Raw genomic sequence first — 18337 nt, forward strand, 5'->3', positions numbered from 1 at the left:
TCCAAATACACCAAAGTATTGGAGATGTGAAACCAAGGTTAGAGTTTTAGGGCCCTGGCACTTAATAAATGAAGTTGTTATATTGTAGGAAAGATTTGTAAGAACACCGCCCCCCTCCGCCAGCACACCCAAAATGTCGTTCCATTGGTATTAATATTAATGTAATGGTTCTCATTTTTGTTTTTTGTTGTTTCTACCCTTGTTCGGTCCTGGAGATTTTTTTTTTTTTTATAAGCTGGGTTTCTAGAGGAAGCAATTGACTTCCATCGCAGAAAGTGCTAAACTATATCCCATAAGATGTATGAGGTCCTTTCTTAGACCCTGTGTATTTATCCATATTCAGACATTATGTTGTATGAGCAATGCATGTGTTTGTGTGAATGACTGTACCTGCATTCATTTTAAATGTGAACTTGGGTACAGGCCCCTCATATGCATGGTACAGATAGGAAGTATACTGCTGTACCTGTGTTCAACATAATATGTAAACAACTGTACTTGTATACAGATCTGTACCTGTGTAACTGTACACTCAAATTAGTGTGGATCATAGTGTCTGAATAGGGCTTTTGTGTGTGATGTGTGTCATGTGCATAGAGACAGGCACCCCAGTCCAGTAATTTAATCCATAAATATGGGCTCTAAAACACTTCTGAAGGTCTTGTGTGTAATACACACTGCCCTCTTGAGTGCAGTTCCATTATATGTGGAGTTGCTTCTGGACTGCAGAAAAAAGAAAGCCTATGTGTGCCGGAGACTTGTACATGCTTCAGAGTTCTCAAGGATGTTTGGATTGGAGACAGAGGTTGCTATAGTGAATACCGTTAGGCTTCCTAAATTCCAATAAGCTTAATGGGATTTAAGCAGCCGAGTGCTGGACCTAGACTGACTAGCTCACTGTAGTCAGGGCAATGCTGGAGACAATATGACCAAGACTGTAGTGGATTGTCCCTGACTGGAATTGTTTGCATGTGAATGGAGTAACCTTCCTGTACTTTCCATGTTATGGTCTTGTTTATTTCTTCAGGATCTTCCAAAAAGATTCAGTGCATATTCATGCTCACTGTGCTCTGTTTCCCAGTTCATTCCTTGCTCTGTCTGTGGACAAGAGAGTAGGCTACCAGAGTAAAAGGGTAGGCTATTTACTGTTTTGCTTTAATTTAGTTATATAGAGAGAGGATTTAATCATTCCAGGCTCAATTTGATGGCAGTTTTGAGGCATTCCTGAAAACAAAATTACACACACTACTTTAAAAAAATTATAAATGATAAATTGGTCAGATAGATAGGTGCATGCCTTGATGTTCATAATGGTTCTCTGAACTGCTTGTGTGCAGAGAACCATTCCCAGAACTGCCTGTGTGCTCTCCCCACATCATATATATGATGTGTAATACAGAGAGAGAGAAAATTGTATTGTATCTTTGACACAGGCTTCTTCACTCAAGCTTTCATGTTTAGCTTTCTCTTTCTATTCACAGTCAGGGTTGTCTCTAATTCCCTCCTTTCCTTTCTAGAAATGATGTCAGGATTCCATATTATTACTTCCATTCTACTTTCTCTATTTTCTAAGTAATGGCATCATTTCTCTGACCAATGATGAAATAGTAATCTTTGAAACTAGAGCAAATGTGACTCATCCATACATTAGAGTGAGTTCACACATGTGCATATCATCACTTTGTGATTGCAACATCACTTATAATTCTAGGGTTTCGACAAGTGTGTAACTACAGGGATCTCATGGACATTGTGAATTTTTGCTGATTACTTTCTCGTTGATTTTGCATATATCATATGGAGTGCAGAAAATAGCATATGGAGTGCAGAAAACATTTACTATGTAGAAAAGCTGGAACAGGACTACACTATGTTTTCTTTTTTTCCTTCTTTCTTTCCTTCCTTCCTTCTTTCTTTCTTTCTTTCTTTTTTATTTACTTGATTTGTATACCGCCCCTCCAAAATGGCTCAGGGAGGTATACAAATCAAATAAATTGAACAGTACTTGTTCAGTCTTCTTCTGAGACTAGTACTATTTAATTTACTTCTAAACTAAAGTATGATGAATATTGAGGTAGCACAGATTTCAGGATGGTAATACACACAGAAACGGGAGAACTCCCAGAGAGAATAACAAGATAACACAATGGCATGTGAAATTCAGTATAAAATAATAAATACACACATAACATTGCAGATTGAGAAAGGAGATCTTGAGGTCATAGATGTAAAGCTCAGTGGAATATCAGTTCAGTCTGCTGTCTAAGAGCAAAATTTAAAGTTAATAAGAATAAAACAATGTCATAATGCCATTATATAAATCTTGTCCATTTTCAGTAAATAATTGTGGTTATTGCATCTTGAACATTGTAACATTTGACCAGCAAGGTGCAGAAAATCACAATTAAAATGATCAGGAGGAGGAACGCCTTCATTAGAGTGGGAGAAAAAAAGGTTAAAATGCACCTGAGGGGAGGAAAGTGAGTTTATGAGAAATGTTTCTTGCGTTATGAATAATACTTAGAGAATCAAAGATACCTAGGTATTATACTCAATACCTAGAGAGTATTGAGTGACTGAATAATTAAACTTTGGGTTTGTTTTAACAAGCTTGCCTTGTTTACAGAGAGGCAGGTCTCATGATCAGTGAGACCCGCTTTTGCCACCCCAGACCCCTGCATGATGCTGGGGAGACCCCCAGAGCAGGGAGGCGGCTTTTCACCTCCCCCTGGGTCTCCTCATGAGTAGCTGCAGCGCGGAGCCACATCGCAGCTACTCACGATCGGAAAGCCCGGGTTTGCAGAGTGCTCGCTCCGCAAACCCGGGCTAAGGGGAGGGCTAAAAAAGCGGGTTAGCTGCTTGTAAGCCACTGGGCTCGCCTGGAGCCCAGTGGTTTACACGATCAGCCAAAATCGGGCTAGGCTCTCTTAGCCCAATTTTGGCTGGTCGTGAGAATAGCCCCAGAGGCTTGTATACAAGGCAACAAGCTTGTTTTTCTTCCTCGCTTGTTCTTTCCTACTGAAGGAAAGAGAGAGATAGAGAGATTCTGGCCATCATCCAGACAAACACTGGTGCAGCAAATGTGCAGTACACATGGGGGAGAGTTATTTTTTGTCAAACTCTTCTTCAAGCGTAAGTCTACCATGACTTCTGAAAATATGTTCCTGAGGGCTGCTTGACCACCAGGAACATATTTTATGGAGCACAGTGGGCTTCAGAGAAAAGGGTAAGTTGAAAATAGTTCCAGCCCAATGCTTCCTTAATCTGGATGTTGGCCTCTTTTTATTATAAAACAGGGTTTTCTTGTGAGAGAGAATCTGCAAAACCAGTTTTCTCCTACAGGGCTAGGGAGATCCAGCATTTAAATAAACACATTGTTTGAGTTCCTTGGAAAGTAGGTGAGATAGATATCTATAAATTAATTCAATTAATACAGCTTCCACGTTAACTTAGTTCATTCTTGTGACAAGGGCAGCAGAGAAGGGAATGTGTGAGCTGAGGTTTTCTCCTGAATTTATTGTGGTAAATATCCTGATTAACGCTGCATGCATGTTTGCAACAATGCCAGCACTTCCAAAATATGAATGCACTTTTGCAAGATTGCAACTATTTTCAGAGCTCTCACTCCGGAAGGGTTCTGTTTCAGCAAAATCATATCCCTGAAGACCTGTTGCTACTGTAACAGAAAACTTCTGGAGTATGGAGAGAACCCCAAATATAGCCTCTCACTCCTGTGCACAAGCACATTTGAGGCTCAGGCGCTAGCACTGCGTGTGTACTGCTGTTAGAATTAGACACGTATGACTAGTCAGGATGTCAGCCAATGGGTTGTAGATGGTTCCTGGAAGAAGGGAACTTTTGGATACTACCCATTGTTGAAAGAAGCAACTGATTCTCATGCAAGCATGAATTGGTCCACAATAGTTGCAATTCATAATCTGTGTATGTTTTATTTATAAGAATCAAAGTCCTCTGTGTTTTTAAGTTTCATTACAATTACTCTACATTTCAGAGACATTTTGATCTTATACAAACTTGTTTCTGAAGAGACTTTATTTTTTTTTAATAAAAACACATATATGTAGCAAAATGAATAATACTGTACATGATACAGTGTATCAGTCTATCTAGAAAGAGCCACCCTTTCACAGCATGTTGAACAGTATTTTAAACTGCTTGATTCGACTAATGAATGTTGATAGATTCTTATTCACCTTCCCCACAATGTGCTTTCTCTTCTAGGCAACACATTTTCTGTGTATTTAAGCACTCTTTTTCAGTTTCCTTATTTACTCTGAAATGTTCATGTGTTTTAGCTCATTGAGCACAGAGAGATGCTGTAGTCAATTGCCAGCTCCATGTTTCAAAGGCCGTTTGTTGAATGTTTTCTGTTCTAAAGTTTTTGCCATATAAGATGTTGAAAGGATCCTGTTCACAAACAATTATGTGATATGAGTATATGCCACTATTTTCTTAGGGAATTGAAGTGTTAATGTACAATCAGGTTTGCCTGTATGTTTAATACAGGTTAATGTTACTTCTTATGTATGAATACATCTTCATAGTGCATATACAGAAAACAAGGCATGGGATGGGTATTTCTTTTTCCTAAATAAGAGATAGTGTTCAAGTCTGTTCTTATGAGCCAAATTGATCCCTACTTTTGTAGAAATAGAACAATATGACTTGGGTACTCAAAATTGTAACACCTGACAGAGATTCTGTTCCAAATGGGGGATGCTGTGTTCACATACAGCATACCTGATAGCACATTTGGAATTCTTCCTGTACTGACCTGCCTCTAGTTCTCTATAGTTACAGCACTTACCTGAGATGACAAATGCTGTACTTGTGGAAAGATCTTGCCAGTGACTGGAATGCTGGGGCTCTTCAGCACAATCACAAGAAGAATTTCTCTCTCTTTCCCCCCCCAAATTCAATTTTTATTAATTTTAACAGTAGTAATATTATCATTCATTGCAAATACACACAAAAAGGTGGACTTCCCACACACATCTCTTCGTGAATCATCAACTATAAAATTTACCCTTGCTATAATAATAATTCAAAACATAAATTCAAACCCTTACAAACATAGCTAATCTACCCAACCTGCAGTTTTTTACTAAATTTCAAACCCTGCTGTAAACAAGAAGAATTTCTCCATGAGTACAGCATCTGCACTGCAGGCAAATGATGTTAACTGAGGGAAACTGAGGCAAAGTTTCAGAACACACCAGTGTGTGCTGGAACTTCCAAGTGCACTTTCAGGGATGCTGCAAGTACAGAATCCCAGGATATACAACATCTCAACATGGCTTCTGTTTCTAGCCATTCTGAGACAGGTGATTTAACTCGAACCTACTGTAATTAGACTGCTGAAGTGTTTCAAGCTGGGTAGTTTTCATTATAGTGAATATAGAATATGTGATGTGGAATTAAAGCCAGTAGAGTTCTGGATGCATATCAGCTGTCATGTGCCATGAACATAGCAGGGTTCCCCTCCTTCCAAACTGCTTATTTGCTTTTAGTTACATTCTCAAGATGATTTTATGTTGTTGTAATCACATAATAATGTGTGTTGACTGCCAGTGATTCCTGTAACAATCAGTCTTTCTATAAGAAAACATCCCCTCTATATGTTCAAAGCCTTTCTGTAGTATACAGTACACGTCTTCACTTGTGGTAGCAAATATTCTCTTATGTTCTCTTGTGTTTTTCATTGTGCTACATTTATCCAGCAGATTTGCCTTTATTAGACATTTTTCTTAATAAATAGTTACATATGGTTTTAAGCAATCAGACTGAATAGACTTCCATGAACTTAGTCATAGAGAACAACTGTGTACAGTACTGGTATATACACAGTATACCAGTGAATAGTCTGTGCATTTGATCATGTGAGTGGTCTCTTGTTCCTTGAATTAATAAAATAACATTTATTCTTAGAACAGATAAGATGTTAGTGGAAAACCAATAAGGAAATTTGATTTTATTCCCAGTGAAATATAATGGTACTTAGAATGCAGTCTAGTGGACAGTTGCCCGTGCATAAATTCCACTGAAATGTTTTATATGTATTCATGGGTAACTGTACAGGACCAAAACCCTAAAAGGTTATATTTTGTTAAATCTTGAAGACAATCTATACACTTGTTAAACTTGCTATGTATCAAATTAATCTTTCTCCATCATGTCCTATATCTCCATGGAATGTTGGAGTGTGTACAATTTTCAGTTTGATTGTGCATATTATCTGTATATTGACAGAATATACAGACATGAAATATTGTGTTGAGACATGAGAAAATTGGGTTAAAGAACTAGACACATACAAAAAAATGCAATATATTATGTAGCATAATTGTAATATGATAAGGATGATAGTAAAACACTTTGATTGGGATGTATAGGTTTAGGGCTAGATCTTGCCAGTTGGTATTCCTTAACTTGTTCAGTGTGTTGCACATAATCCCTCTAAAGAGCTTTTTCATTAATTTCAATGGAGGAGCTGAACACATGCAGTTAAATCAATAGATTTAAAAGTGCTTTGCTTTTGCTGAATTATAACAATTGTGTATCCTTTTCTAATGATACCCCATATTTATCTAAGAGCAAAAAATAATTTCCAGTCAACTTGTTGGACTGATTCATCTATTCTAGCTGTTGTACTTTGTTTTGTCTTATGTATAAAGAAAATATCACGTCTGTCAGGTTGAAAGCACATATAACAGCTCCAAATTACCTAGTCTGCAATTTTGATTTTTGTTTTAAAATTTCCTTTGTTAAACAGCCTTTTCATTATAGGAAATGAATGTCTCCTATTCAAAGATTTCTTCCCCCACCCCGCCTATACTAGTCATGTCAGAATTTGACAGGAATGCTGTATTTATTTAATTATGGTTGTGACTGAACAGGCTTTAAAAAAAGGAATACTACAGTGCCAAGCATCTGTGTGTGTGTGTGTGTGTGTGTGTGTGGGTGTGTGTGTGTGTGTATTTATATAATCTGTTGAGCTTAACATATTAGTGGGTTTTTCCTGCATTGTCCGGGAGACTGGTAAGCTCATTTGTCATAAAAATATACTCTGTTTCATTCAAGTATCTAGAACAAGTTTTTTTTTAAATAAAATAAGAATGGGGAAGTGGAAGCTTTCTGATGCCTTTCAATATTAGTTTGCCAATTTATCTCAAAGCAAAAAACAAAAACAAAACCCAAACAAACAGTGAGACAAGCTTCTTCATTATATTGTGGGTGATGATAAAATCTTTCTAAAGCTTCTCTGATATAAAAAGATAGTACAATATAGCTTCAGTAAATCAGACAGAAGCAGCTGATCTGGCTGATTCACACAGGAATTCTTCCTTGCTAAATCTTATTTTCACATGAAGGGTCATATTGCCTAGATTTCTTACCACCTCTGTGTTCTTCTTCTGACCCACTGATTACTTCCTTAAGCTCCTCTATGCTCCTCGTGATGCTTCCTAAATCATTTAAGCTACTTTTGACCAGGAGAAGGTCACAGAAAAGTGAGCGAGATCTGTTCTTTTTCTCTGATCATTTTTCTATTAGGTGAAATAGGCACTTGGCATTCTTGACATTTTTGTCTCTCTATATCCAAGTCAATAGGGTCTTGACGTTATGCCTTGACCCCTGCAAGGCATACTGCAACGTTAAAGGGTGTTTAGGGAAGGAAACATTCATTGCTGTTTTCCCATTTTCAGAAGGTTTCATATTAAGGGGACTGATTTTGTGCTAGGCAATAAAATGTGTAAACTTAGTATAAAGTATAATTGTCTAAATATCTAATTTCAATCCTGACCTGCCTTCAAAAAGGTTTAAATCTCCAGATTAACATTCTATGTTAGGATAGTGTCTGCATCCAGTTCTAACACACAAAAGGCCACATGTAAGTTATCACCTTGTGAGTAGTTAATTATCCCATTGGATTATGGGTTAGGATGCATTAGGAAGCTACTTATATGAGCTTGCTAGTGAAGAATCAGTTGCTAAACTGCTTAGTCAAGGAAAAGATCAAAGTAGGAAATGTTCACTTCACTGTATCAAAAGTAATTAGTGGAGGATAATGCTTGGTTTTAAAATAGTTACAGATAAAGAACTGTAGTGCTAGGTCTGAACTCTTAATGGCATTCATTCCTTTTGTTTTTAGTTTCCAAATACAGTTTGTAGAATACAAAAATTAGAAAGTGTACACAGTGTACACTTCTCTCTCTGTCCGTTTCAACTCCAGGATTCCCTACTGGCCTGTTTCATCTTTCACTTTAGGTTAGATAGAGTTTGCCTTTAATTTTAGGTAAATTAACTTTACCAGGTTAACTTTAACCTAGATGTTATTTTTTCATCATTGATCCTTAATTTAGCACCTGCAAATCTTTTTTAGTATGTTACTGTCATACTGAGAAACCGTATATGAACAATGTAATTAAAACCCATGAGGAACTTGAAGATAGTCTAATCTGGAACTCTGAAACAAAGTCTATCTCCATATCCTCACATATTACAACATACAATTAAATGCAGGTGGTGTAAACAGAAAGGACTGGATCATGTCACATATGCATGTGAAGCCTCCTACCATGATTAATGAAGTAAAACTATAGCTAAAGATATTATAACTTGCCTCCTTGGTTTATTCATTGGGCTGCTTCCTGAGTTGATTTTGCATGAACGATAGGCACTCTATTCACACTGGGTGGGGCATTTTTATTGATCAGTTTTTCTCCCCCAATGGCATTATTCTCCAGAAGGTCCCCCAGTCATAAGGGTGGGTAGTTGTGAGCTGCAATGGTAAGAAGGAAGCGAACAATTTCCCTTGTTAGAACTTTCTTCTGCCCAAGCACCTTAGGATACAACTTACTGTATTTACTTGAAGGTTTTAAATGCCATTCAGTAAAGATAGTAAGGAAAATATTATTAGCTAAAATAAAACTGAGGTTTAAATCAGATCACATCTTCATAAGACTGGCCATAAAATCCATCCCAAACAATGACACATATGCTAGAAATTCACTCATTCATTCATTCATTTGATTTATATGCCACCCTTCCAAATGCGGCTCAGGGTGGTTTACATTAAAATTAAATTTAAAAACCAACAACAATTAAAAACAAAATAAAAAACCTGTTAAAAGCAAATTAAAATTACAATTAAAACTAGATAACATTAAAACTAAACATCATTAAAAGCTAGGCTAAAAAGATGGGTCTTTATGGCTCTCCTGAAGGCCTCCAATGAAGACAATACTCTTTTATCCATGGGGAGCACATTCTGGAACCTAGGGGCGACAACAGAGGAGGCCTGATTCCAGATTGCTACCAGATGAACCAGTGGCACCTGAAGATGGACCCCCTCCTGATTATCTCAATGAGCAGTAGGGATCTTGTAGAGCAAGGGGTTCCCTCAGGTAACCCGGGCCTAAGCCATTCAGAGCTTTCAAGGTAATAACCAGCACTTTGTCCAGAAGTATATCGGCAGCCAGTGCAACTGTTTAAGAACAGGCATAATGTGGTCTCTTCTGAATGCCCAAGAGACAAATCTGGCTGCCACATTTTGAACTAATTGAAATTTTTGAACATATACAAAGGCAGCCCTACATAGTGTGCATTGCAGTCGTCCAACCTAGAGGTCACCAGTTGGCTAGACTACTAATTGACTAGACTAACCCAGCAGCATAGCATACCTACAAATGAACAAGAAGGGACAAATGGCATTGGGCCCTGGAGTGGGGGGGGCACCAGTTGGGTGACAGCTTGCTCTTTGCTCACTCCCTAGGACCTCTCTGAAGAATGTGGTGGTGGTGGGGAGAAGGGGCTCATCTTCACTTTTTGTACCAGGGCCCACTTTGACCCCACAACACCCCTGGACTAATCAGTCTCTTCAAGAATAGGAACATTTGTAAGGCTCATTCTCTCTAGACTCTCACTTCCTGCTACTGAGCAGTAACTGCCTGCATTCTTATGTAAAAGTTTTGCTTGGGGGTAGTGAAGTCAGAGGTAGCTTGACTGCATGCATAGTGTGTGGTGTGTGGCTGTTAAATAGCCAACAGTGTCTCCCCCAGTTGCTGTTAGCTACTGTTAGTTATCTGCCTTATAGTACCTTCAGTCTCACCATGCCACAATTTCCCATGAGGTACCACTTTTCACAGCAGTAATATATTGATTGTTCTCCTCTCTGTATATAATAATCTTCTGAATGTGCCATAATGCTCTGCTTCCTTGGTAAACCATTGTGAAGATAACACTCCTAATTTTCCTGTGTATGCAATCCTGGTCATTCCTTAATAGAAACTGTGTACAAAGTTTCATATTATATCCCGTAAAACTGGTAATAACAATAATTTCCTGAAAACAAAGCATTTCATAAAGTGATGAGTTGCAAACAACATATACAACCAGCCAAAAAGTACAAGAAGATGGCTGAAGAAGTCACTCATTTCATGTGAAAACTAACACTTCCATTTGCCAGAATTACTGCTTTGACAGTATGACAGTAACATATAATCAGATTGGAAAGTATCACTTTCTACACATTTTTGCTACTGTTGTTCAGCAGATTTCTTTTTCTTGTGAGTTAGATGGAGAAAGGGTCTAACACAAGTAGCCCTTAAAAAAAAAAAAGACCCCAAGCCTGTGCGGTATATTTGCACTGAACAGCACAGTTATTTTCATCCTGTGATATTTTCTTCATTTTCTTATGCTGGCCTTATTAATAATAGGTGCTTGTGTTTTCCTCCAGATACTTCCCGAATACTTGCAATTAATCCTGTTGTATGAAATGGGATGCCATTGTGCATCCCTAGTACCGTTTTTATTCTCTAATGCTATATCATGCATATAATAGAGAAAATGGGAATAACAAGTGATTTTCAGGTTCTGTTGGTACAGAGAAAGTAATGGGGTTCCCCTCCCCCTTTTCTCAACCTGTCTAATGCATCACCTTTGGTGGTGTTATTCCCCCCCCCCCTTGTTTATAGAATAGGCCTGCCCTGTTTCCATTTTTTTAAAAAAAATCTAAGTATAAGGTTGCATTCAAAGAAAGGTTTCTCATAATTATGTTTATTAATATTAATGGGTCTTAAATTTAGTGACTTATAATCAACTGAAATGGACTTAGTCATGATGAACTTTCTTTATATACACCCCTGTGAAAATTGTGGTAGCAATCTTTTTAACTTCCATTATTATCACAGATTTGGTACAGAATGGTAGTAATTTTAGAAACTGCCTTCAATATCCAGTCATTTCTGTTCAGCTGTCCATCTAAGCATGTGATTTTCTTTCTTTTTGTTTGATTGAGCGCACTTGTGAAACAAATAGAAAGAAAATCACACCCTTAGATGGGCAGATAAACCAAAATGACTTGTCAATTGCCAAGGTCCTTGTTTTTGTTCTCTTCTGCAGGAGCTAGTGTTAGTAATGTAAGACAAAACTAAATACATTTCAGAGTGTGTGCTCTTAAACAACAGCAGTTAAACAAGAATCCCATGCTCACAACAATATAGCAGTATTGTACATAGTTTTACATGTTATTTATTTAGTGCATTTTTATACCGCCCTAACCCAAGATCTCTATAGCAGATATATATTTTTAAAGTTCAACATAGTGCAGACTTGCCTTTTATTCAGTTGATTAATAGCTTCAGTATCTGGTTTCCGGCCAGGGCAGTTAATGGGAGCTGCTATGTCAAATGCCGATCCTCCCACATATCAATATTCCATGTTCTTTCTAAAACCATTGATTGAATTTCCCACTCCTCCACACACCTCCACATACTGTCGCCATTTTTCACTACTTACCAAATATCAGAGCTATGAGAGTGTGTGTTGATCTTTTTGGGGTGATGGTTGTGCAGACAGTTCCCTTAAAAAACAACACCTCAGCTGCTTTTCTTATCTGAACTTCAGACAGTTTTAACAATAGGTATGCCTGTTACTCTGTTAAGATAAGCAATCATGTACTTGCACAACATTAGTAGTAGTCATAAATACTTGAATCTGAAATTCACATTGATGTGGACCGATCCATTACCAAGCATTACCTATCCTTAGCATAGATGTAATATATTCTGCTTATATTTAATTATGTCAATGCACATTACAAAGCAAACAATCCTCTAGGATACATGTAAACTTAGTCTTATGAAAGGTCCAACCTGTGCACTTATTATCACCATCTGGTAAATACGATTTAGTTTTTAATGCCTTCTAGTCATGTGGTAGTTTAGAAATCCATGTACATTTTCACAGTACTGAGTTCCATATGGCTCTCTTGCTATTTCATCTACTCAGAGTATTGTTAGGTGCCAACTTTACTTGTGAACAAGCTCAGATAAAGCAGGGAGAGTTTTCACAAATACTTTTTGTTGTCAATACTGTACCAGTCATGTGAACGTTATAAGGCCATAGCCTTCAGAGCTTCAAGAATGGCTCATTCCACTTTCTCATGGTCAAAACCACTCATTACATGTCCATTATGGCACTCTCTCTCCACCTTAGCAACAGCAACAGTGGCAACGTAATTCTTCAGTATGCCACGCTGAGCGTGATTGTAAAAAGCAATATGTTGCCAAAGGCATATTTGAATAAATTGCACCCTGTCAAATTGAAAGCATTTGACAATCTCCATTCTCTTTCCTCTTTACTTATTGCCTCAAACAATGGGCAAAACGTGAGAGAGTCACTGCAGTTTCCAACCAAGATAATAGTTTTTGAGACAGAGAGAATCCCCCCAGAATTTCATTAAAATCATAGAGAGGATCATTTTACTGTTCCAAGGAAAACTGAGTAGACAAATGAAAGGTCATATTTAGTTGTAGCATTTTTAAATGCCAAAAGAAAAATCTCAAATTATAGTTTTTGGTGCAGTGTCATCCAAACTTTGATCATCTAGGCACTACTGTTAAAATCACTACTGATAACTTCAGATAAAGGATTGCTGCTTAGTTGAATACTCCCTCTTGGGAAAATAAACCTTCCTGTTAAGAAAAAACAAGCACAATAGAGAAAAAGTTAATTCAGCACCCTTTCCAAAGGTATGCTAGTTGAAAGTTCTTTCTCATGTGATCATGATCTTATGACAGTATCCCAATGGTAGCTCCAACAATTGGTATCCATTTGGAAAGTGCATGTCTGAACTCCATATGTTCACAGCACTTAACTACTTATGACACACATGAATCTCTGCCTTACACTCAATAAGACCATTTGTCCAATTTGCCTGGTAACAACGGTACTGTTTTTACAGAATGGAACAGAACAGTACTGTTGTTCCAGTGTGCTGAAGATATCCAAGAACTCAAATAAGGTCTTTTCCAGCATCTGCTATTTGACATCTGTGTTTTAATTGGAAGTGCCAGAGATTCATGGGACTTCTTGTACACAAAACATGTGCCCTACCATTGATGCTAGTTTTAGTACTTGTACACAGCAGTGATATTTGAGGAAGTAGACCAGTGTGTGACTTGAAAAAGCAGTACTTGTTTTGGTTCATAGAACAGGTTCTGCCATGAGAATTGCACAGGCCACGCTGGTGCTGAATTTCCATCCAGGGAGTTATTGAAACACGTGGAAAACCAGTGTCCCAGGAGAATGTGTGTGGACTTTAGAGGCTAGATGTGCACTGGATACAAGTGAACCATTTCTAAAAATAAAACAAAATAAATCCATAAGGATACAGTCAATGTGCCGTCACAGGGGCACCTTAACATGAGCCGTCCTTGCTATATTCCCATACCAATTTTATTGCTCCAGCAAGTAATCTTGTTGAGCACTTTGCACGAGTCCTGCACAGAATCTATTTTGTTGCTGCGGTGCACCATTATTGGAGGCTATGTGCAACATTTACACAATATATCTCATCTATGTACACGCCAAGCTATGTAAATGAACCCACAGCTTGTTTGAGGAAGAAATCCAGAAGCTCCATAATGCTCTGCAATTATATTTGAAATTATATTTGTAATCTGACTGGCATTTTAGATTAGTTTTTGTCCCACAGGGTAGGCCATTGTCACACTAACATAAGTGCAGCTATGAGGTGCAGATTCAGTATCCAGCCAGAGGGACTATTATAATGAAGGAGGATTTACAAGGAACATCATCTGTCTCTAAAGAGTTATGGGGTCTGAGGATATTTTGGAACTGAACACCTTAGGAGATTTGCTCCCTGCCTTTGGAAATGCTGCAGTGGGGTGATTTGCAAGGAGACACGATAGGCCAGAATCTTTTGAATTTCCCCCCTCCTCTCACCAGATTGAAGAAGATGGGAAAAGGCTGCATTATTTTGAATTGTAGGACCTTATTGGTCTCACTTTGTTGGGTGGAGATGATTGCCCCTCACTCCTGCCTTCTTTTTTCCTTCCTGGAGTTTATCTACCTGATTGCCTTATTGGGTACTATTCCACTTGATTGGCTTTTAGCAAGGAAGATTTTTGCCACCATCGGGAATGGATCTTTCAGTTATCACTTTGGGCTGTTGAGACTGGAGAATAGCTCGATAATTAGGTTAAAGCAAGTTTGTAGGTTTTGTAGGGAAGTGGGAATGATGTTATTTTCAGCTGTTTAATATTATACCTTCTTATTGTTATCAAGTGGCACTAGGCTCCATAGGGTGATTAGTGCCTTGCCTTTGACTGGGTGGTATGCTATGCTCAGGTCATTCAATGAACATTCTCTCTGGAAGTGCAGGGAGGGATGATGTTTAGTGTAGTTGGACTGTAGCAGTAGTAAGACTGGGAGTTATATTAAATCCCACAAATAAATAAATAAATAAATAAATAGTTCCATGACCGTCCTTCAGTCTCTCTCTTGCAGATTAATGCCTTTGGTTAATTTTGATTGCCCTGTGCCCTTTATATCCATCTGTTCTGCATGGTCCTGTCATGTCTCTTTCCAATTTTTCACTTTCACCCACTCAGTGCTTTGGGACTCAGGGGGTGATGACTTGGGAAATACTTCCTCAATATATCACGTAACTGCTACTGAATCACGTAACTGAATCACGTAACTGCTATGAATCACGTAACTGCTACTGCCTCTGAACCTGGTTAATCCAACAGCAGGGGTGGCAGTTGTCACCTGCTGGAAGCTGCCTCTGTTTGGGATTCTCGGAGTTATTTGTTAGCTTCCCAGCAGAACAATGTGAGGACTGAGTAACAGGAGCTCCAGCCTTTAGCAGGACTTTATTGTCCTTGTCCACAATGAACAACTTTAGCTTTGTATTGCTATAAGAGCCTTATATATACTGTTAGGTGATTATCCACCCCTCCTCGCTCCCCGGCTCCCTTTGAGGTTATCATAATAGCATTCCACTAGCATAGTGCCACCATCAGCATGTAGCTAGACAATTTTAAGCCAGCAGATACTGCAGTAATTTATTTGATGGGAGCCCTATTACTTTGTAGTGGAATAGTGAAGAGGGAGAAATCTTCTCTATTAAATGATCTGGATTTGGAAGGTTTCTAGTAATGAAATTCTGCCAAAAGCTCTGAAAACTCTCTGGTTTCAGGGCTGACAAAAGTAAGCAATGAGACCTGTCCAAAAGAAAAATGGAAGTAGTTAACAGGAATTTCTATATTGTATTGGTTTGCCATGGTTATGGAGCATGGCAAAGATAATATCAAGGCATAAAAAGGAGGCTTCTAATTAATCATATTTATTCTTCTTTCTTTCCTTCCTACTTCCCTTTTCAGAATAGACAGGATAGTGCAGAGGTGGCAGTAGTTAATCATATTTTTAGAAATCCTGGTCATGGTGTCCTTCATTTACTGTTAATGAGAAGAATTTTCACCTTGCTTTAAATGCAACTTTAATTAGACAGAGGCTGTAAATGTAGATATCAAAGTCCTCCTAGAGGTGAAGGGGTCTATTGTGACATTTTCAGTACAGTATTGTAGAAACAAGGTTTTGCTTCTTATATGCAAAATACACATGTGAAGAGCCCACAAGTGCATAATTTGCTGGGGGGGGGGGGTTGTTTAAGGAAGAGGCATCTGTTTCTGGCCACAATGTTAGAATGCTTTGAAGGGGGAAAAAGAGATACAAATTATTCACAATGTGGAGTTTCAACCAGGACTGTGAATACTGGGTTCTATTCTTCACCTGTTCTTTCTGTGACTTACTTAGTCTGACTGAGATGCTGAGTAAGGAGAAACAGCTTGAAATTTGAAGCTGTCTAAAAGTAGACTTGGAAATTCTGATAGCACAGATTGCTTAGGATTGTGGGTTTAGACTGCACTACTAATATCACTATACTACAAATGCATTCCTTTGGAATTCATGGGTCCTATTTATACATTAATATGTGTAAGGCTGGGCTATAAATATTTATTTCATCTTTCAAGCAAACAGTTCTACAGTGAGACAACATATGAACATTTGCATGTGCAAACTAATCACATTAACACTCAGAATTGCTGGTGACGGATTGAAAATTTGAGTGCTGCCTCCTAACCCAGCTTCTCAGAAAAAACAGCCATGTTACAGCCCTTCTCTTAACAAGGCACTTTTCAAAGTGTGGGAAGGGAATGTTCAAGCATGAGAACTCACGCCAGTAGTCTGAAGTGGTTCAATCCAGGAAAAGATGTATTATTTTATTCTCCTGTATGTCTAGTAGATTGTGGGGGTTTTCCCCAAAAGAGCAATGACTAACATTCCAGGCAGCCTTATAAGGGTCAAGCAGAGCTCCATTCTCACAAACAGTGAGTTAACAAACTGTGTGTGAAGCTTGACAGGCAGGGCTGGGCAGGCAGAGGGGGAGGAAAAGTGATATTTGATTCTCTGCAAAAAGACCTTTTTACATCCAAGAATATGTGTCTGAGGGCTGTGCAGCAGTCTACATACCAAACACATAAAAACAAATTGTGTCAGCTACATAGCATTGCTATGCCTCTCAGATTATTCTTTATTGTTTGTATAGTCCTTGGAAATAGAAAAGTTTTACAATCTGGATTAGCAAAATATGTTATTATGTGTAACATATTTGCACTGAAGTAGTAATAAAATTTCAGTGAAACTCTAAAACACAGAAATCTTTATCTTTCTTAAAAGTAAAGCTCAGTGTAGGAAGAAAACTAATAGCATGGATGCCAGTTCACACAAGCCAATGTCATGCTGAGTAGATGTGCACAGTTGGGTATGCAGTCTCCATGAAATTGTTCATATAATTGCTTCAAAGTTGATCCGACTGGTAATTTGCCCAGTCTCCCAACATAAGAGTTAGGATGTGTGAGCTGGCCCCAAGGCTAATGGTCATACCTTCACTGAGGTTGGGAACCCCTATATATAATAAGTAGCCTGCAAAGTCTTTAGGGCAGCTTCTTTAGCATCTGCAGTTTCATTTCTTTCATTTGCTTGAAGGGCATATAACTTTCACTCTTATAAAAGTTCTGCCATAAACACTTTCTTGTTTTCAAATGTGGCATCCCCCCACCCCATGATGATTTAGGCAGGTTATAAAGATCATGGCCAAAGTGCCCACATTAACAGCTCTTGTCTGGTTTCTGGCTAAAGTGCAATAATTTTTATATTCCTGTCACTGTGATGGGTGACATTTAATGTGCGGTGAAGGACAACAATGAATTATTATGCACTCTAAAATGGATAACTGTTTTGCTGGTATGCTCAGTGTTAAGCTAATCTGCTGTCAAGAATGCTGATGTCACATTGAAAAGAAATGCCAGTTTTCCTGTATAATCTTAGATAGAACTGTCCTACCTTGAATTCATAAAATCTGTGCACATTTTTGCTGTGGTGGATACTCTCATACACACACACACACTCACACACTCTCTCTTAAAATATTCATGAAAGATATAACAATATTATCAGCATAGATTAAACTGTCAACTTTTTTCAAGCAAAGCGATTTTTGTCTTTGGCATTTATACATTGCATATACAGACATTTGATTGTTTGTAACAATACTCACTCAGACTGTAGGTGGATCTGTGAAAAGTTGACCGGGAATACAGGTAGCCCAAGGAGTAATCATGTGTAGTCTAAAACACAGAAGGTGGAACCATGTGGTGAGCAGCAGAGGTGCACCTAGGTAATTTTTGAGCCTGGACCTAAAGGCTTTTGGAGGCCCCACCCACCCACTATTTTTAAAAAGATTTTTAACACGATCACTCCAACCAGGACAGACTAAAAAGGATTTGGGGGGCCCCCAGAGGTATGGAGGCCTTGGACTTCGGCCTGAAAGTCCAGGGGTAAGAGCACTTCTGGTGAGCAGGACTATCTCTCTATGTTCTTATCATCAAATGGAGGCTAGTTAAAGTGTCTAGTATAGCATCTACATCATTCTTGTGTGAGTTTTTCA

At 38.3% G+C, this 18337-nt stretch overlaps 1 protein-coding gene across 7 annotated transcripts in view; it reads left to right on the top strand.

The window, feature by feature from the left end:
• The window catches only part of GRIK2 (glutamate ionotropic receptor kainate type subunit 2), an 808572-nt gene that overhangs the window by 530229 nt on the left and 260006 nt on the right, over positions 1 to 18337 (top strand). The window lies entirely within an intron of this gene.

This window comes from Hemicordylus capensis, chromosome 1 (assembly GCF_027244095.1).
Source record: "Hemicordylus capensis ecotype Gifberg chromosome 1, rHemCap1.1.pri, whole genome shotgun sequence".
NCBI classification, from domain to species: domain Eukaryota; kingdom Metazoa; phylum Chordata; class Lepidosauria; order Squamata; family Cordylidae; genus Hemicordylus; species Hemicordylus capensis.